Source organism: Apium graveolens, chromosome 3 (genome assembly GCF_009905375.1).
Source record: "Apium graveolens cultivar Ventura chromosome 3, ASM990537v1, whole genome shotgun sequence".
Lineage (NCBI taxonomy): Eukaryota > Viridiplantae > Streptophyta > Magnoliopsida > Apiales > Apiaceae > Apium > Apium graveolens.
In genome coordinates this window covers 234,903,526-234,908,698 of record NC_133649.1, presented here as the reverse complement: position 1 = coordinate 234,908,698, position 5,173 = coordinate 234,903,526, and positions in this window count along the sequence as shown.

Here is a 5,173-nt window from a genome sequence, read left to right as displayed (position 1 = left end):
TTATGCCTTTCATACTGATGATATTACTGAGTTGAGATTATATCTTAAAACCATGTTTATTAGCTACAGAGATCAAACTTTAACATGTGAAAGATTAATTTCTGAAAATCTTGCTTATAAGAAAAGGAATGATTATTTAGAAAAAGAGTTAGTTATCTTCCATCAAACTCAGAAGAAAGAGATGATGCTTTTTATGTTAGAGATGAATTGCTAAAATTGAATAAATCTCTCAAAATTGGGTTAGAAAAAGAAAAAGAGATTATCAGGACTTGGACTAACTTTGGCAGAACAAATCAGAATTTATTAAGTAGTGGAAACTGGAAAGGGGGCTTAGGTTATGGAGATGATGAAAGTGAAAAAGGAACTGAACAAATTGAGCCAATTGTTGTTAAACAAACTGTTAAGCCAAAAGTAAATCCTGTTAAGTTTGTAGCTAAAACTGTAAAGTCTGAATCTGAAAAGATGAAAGAATCTGTGACAGAAGTTAAGGAGAAATCAACTTTTGACAAATTAGAACAGGATAAACCAGCTGAAGTCAACATAGGCTTAATGACTAAGAAGCAGCTTAAGCATAAGCTGAAAGAAATAAGAAATGTCAACAAGTTTAAGGCAGCTAGGAAAAATAGCAATGGAAAGGAAGGTGTGAATAAAAGCAATAACTATATGCATGTTCCTAATGCTCCTAGAAAGAAATGTTATAACTGTGGAAACTCTAACCATCTTGCTTCTTTTTGCAGGAAGAATAAGAATATAAACTCTTTACCTCCTAAGTCTGGAGTTAAGAGTCAGTCTGTTAGGTTTAAGCCACAAAATCCTTGTTTTCATTGTGGTAGTTTATGGCATTCCATTTATACTTGTAAGGAATATTATAGTTTGTATTATGATTATTATCAAATAAAACCTTCTTTGAAAAAAGTTCCTTTAATTCCTTCTAGTGTAAAGTCTGATGCAAAGTCTGATAAACTCTGATATTAAATCCGCTGCAAATGCTAACAAACTTAAAAAGGCCAAAGGATCCAAGCAAGTCTGGGTCCTTAAAACTAACCATTAGTGGTCTTTGTGATTGCAAAGCAACAGGAAAAACATCCTAGTACTGGATAGTGGATGTTCCGGACATATGAATGGAAATAAAGCCCTGCTCTCAGATTTTATGGAGAAAGCTAGCCCAGGAGTTTCTTATGAAGATAGCAATATGGGAAAAATTATGGGATATGGCAATATTAATCTTGGGAATGTCATCATTGAAATAGTAGTTCTTGTCTCATGACTTAAACACAATCTACTGAGTGTGAGTCAAATCTGTGATAGAGGTTATCATGTCAATTTCTTTAAAGAATACTGTGAAGTTGTAAGCAATTCTACAGGCAAAGTGGTTCTGAAAGGATACATGCATGGTAACATTTATGAAGCCAGACTTTCAACAAGTTCTGATGGTTTTGCAATCTGTTTGTTGAGTAGAGCATCAATTGAAGAAAGCTGGAATTGGTACAAAAGACTCCCTCATTAAAACTTCAACAACATAAATGAGCTTGTAAAGAAAGATCTTGTTAGAGGATTTCCAAAATCAGTATTTGCTCCTGATGGCCTTTGTGATTCATGTCAAAAGGCTAAACAAAGAAAATCTTCTTTCAAGAGCAAAACTGAGTCATCAATTCTTGAGCCTTATCACCTACTGCATGTTGATCTATTTGGTCCAGTCAATGTCATGTCTATTGCAAAGAAGAAATATATTATGGTTATAGTGGATGAGTTCACAAGGTACACTTGGGTGTACTTCTTGCACAAGAAGAATGAAACTGCAGTTACTCTAACTGATCATGTTAGACATCTGGATAAGTTGGTCAAAGATTTTGTTAAAATTATAAGAAGTGATAATGGCACTGAGTTCAAGAATTCAATCCTGGAAGAGTTCTGCAAAGAGAATGAAATCAAACAGGAATTTTCTGCACCTAGAACTCCACAGCAAAATGGAGTTGTAGAAAGAAAGAATAGGACTCTCATTGAAGCTGCACGAACTATGCTTGATGAAGCAAAGCTGCCAACCTAATTTTGGGCTGAAGCTGTGCAGACTACTTGTTTTACACAAAATGCAACACTCATAAACAAGCAAGGAAAAACACCATATGAGATGGTGAAGAAAAGAAGCCAAATCTAAAATATTTTCATGTATTTGGATGTAAGTGTTTTGTTCTTAAGACTCATCCTGAACAGCTGTCAAAATTTGATCTAAAAGCTGATGAAGGAATTTTTGTTGGATATCCACTTTCCACAAAAGCCTTCGGATTCTACAATTTAAGAACAAGGGTTGTCATGGAATCTATCAATGTATCTTTTGATGATAAGAAGATTACCGGACTTGAAGATTTCAATGATCACGATCAACTGAGATTTGAAAATGAAGACTTAAATACTGATTCTGTAAATTCTGATGACTTAAACTCTGATCCTGTAAGTACTGATGTTATTGAATCTGTGGTAACAACTCCAAAGGAAAATGCATCTGTCCATGGGGAGCAAGCTGAAGATACTACCACATCTCAAGACTCTGAAGAAGCATCAGAACCTGTCACTGGCTCTTTAAGTTCTGATTCATCTAGTTCTGATGAGCCAAATTCTGATAATTATGGAAGCTTTGCTACTTCAAATCCTGAAGAATCCAAGTCAAATTCTGAAGTCTCAGAGAGCATAACTATAGGGGGAGCATCAGAAAATGCTGATGGAGACAACATGGATCATGGGGAGGATCCAGTTCTAGAAGTCAACTTTAATCTGTAAGGAAGTGGACCAAATCATATACACCTGACTTAATCATTGGAGATCCTGAAGCAGGTGTCAGAACTAGAACTGCAACATCAAATGAATGTCTCTATCATTCTTTTCTATCTCAGACTGAACCAAAGAAAGTGGAAGAAGCTCTTCAAGATGCTGATTGGGTGTAAGCAATGCAAGAAGAGTTAAATGAATTTGAAAGAAATAAAGTCTGGACCCTAGTGCCCAGACCAAAGAACAGATCTGTTGTTGGCATAAAATGGGTGTTCAGAAACAAAACTGATAGTGATGGCATAATTACTAGAAATAAAGCAAGGCTGGTTGTTAAAGGCTACTCTCAACATAAGGGTATTGATTATGATGAAATATTTGTACCAGTTGCTAGATTAGAAGCCATAAGGATCTTTTTGGCTTATGCTGCTCACAAAAAGTTTAAAGTCTTTCAAATGGATGTGAAAAGTGCTTTTCTTAATAGAGAATTGGAAGAAGAGGTCTATGTTGAACAACCTGCAGGCTTTGTAGATTCAAAATTTCCAAATCATGTCTATAGGCTTGACAAAGCACTTTATGGCCTTAAGCAAGCTCCTAGAGCATGGTATGAGACTTTAGCTCAATTCCTTCTGAAAAGTGGATTTCACAGAGGTACAATTGATAAGACACTGTTCTACCTCAACCATGGAAAGGACTTACTTTTGGTACAGATATATGTTGATGATATCATATTTGGTTCTACTAATGCCAAACTCTGTGAGAGGTTTGCAAAGCTAATGCAGTCAAGATATCAAATGAGTATGATGGGAGAACTCAGGTATTTTCTAAGCCTTCAAGTCAAGCAAAATGAAGAAGGTACTTTTATCTGTCAATCAAAGTACACTAGAAATTTACTGAAGAAATTTGGAATGCAAGATTGTTCAAATGCATCTACTCCCATGGCCACTGCAACCAAGTTAGATAAAGATACTGGTTCATCAGTAGATATTACTAACTACAGAGGTATGATTGGCTCTTTACTCTATTTAACTGCAAGTAGACCTGATATCATGTATGCTACCTGTCTTTGTGCAAGATTTCAGGCTGATCCAAGAGAACCTCACTTAATAGCTGTGAAAAGAATTTTCAAGTACCTTAAGGGTACAGCTGATCTGGGATTGTGGTATCCTAGAGAATCAGATTTTAAGCTAATAGGTTACTCAGATGCAGATTTTACAGGATGCAAAATAGACAGGAAAAGCACTAGTGGAAGCTGCCAATTTCTTGGAGGCAAATTGGTTTCTTGGTTTAGCAAGGAACAAAAGTCAATTTCCACATCAACTGCAGAAGCAGAATATATTGATGTAGGAAGCTGTTGTGCACAAATTCTTTGGATGAAGAATCAATTACTGGATTATGGGTTAGAATTTTCTAAAATCCCGATTTACTATGATAATCAAAGTGCTATTGCTATGACAGGTAAACCAGTTCAACACTCAATGACAAAGCACATCAGCATTAGGTATCATTTCATAAGGTAACATATGATGGAAGTTATAGTGGAATTGTATTTTGTTCCAAAAGATCAACTATGGCACCCCAAAGCCCGGGGTCAGGAGTCTCGGAGGCCACACCATCTAAACTCTTACAACCACACAACTCACACTACAATATATAAATACTCACGCTTCACGACCCCACACTTATCACACACACACACACTTATAGGTTATTGTCTTGGAAACGAACCATCATATCTAGGGTACTTTCAACCATCAAGTGATAATTATTACAACCCAAAAGTAATTTAGTCTTACCAGGGAGTAACCTTAAAATAAAGCTAGTCCTCCGGCCAAATATACGTTTCTTGTTTATTATCTTACATAGGTTATACTTATAAATAAGCCGAACCAAAAACAACTGAAAACTAATCCAGCTTATTCGGACTACCTGTGGTACAACACCAAACAATCTATGGAACAGCAGGCCATTTCCTACCCGTTTCCTGGCTGTGGTTCTCATGGCAGGCATCTTGATTCACTGTTGTGTTGTGTCAATTTAAGAAAACAAGTGTGAACTATAATGCCCAGCATAATAATGTACAGTATGAAAATGACTGTATGATAATATCATATATGATAATTATGTTTTATTAAAAAATAGTTTTCCTTGGTGATACACACCTTCTAATGAAAACAATTCTTTAAGGGATTTTAATATCCTGCGAATACCTTAAGAGTAATCCCAGCACCTAGGCTTGGGTTACGGTATTGCATCTCAATTCCAATTGGAAGAATTAGGACACTCGTTGGAGCCACCGTATATGATGATCAGTCGTAATACGATAATAGTAACCTTTTCTACTAGTAGAAGGACGACGCCTTCGTATCCCGATTATCACCCTTGCCGCATTCGGGCTATATGTCCCATTTTT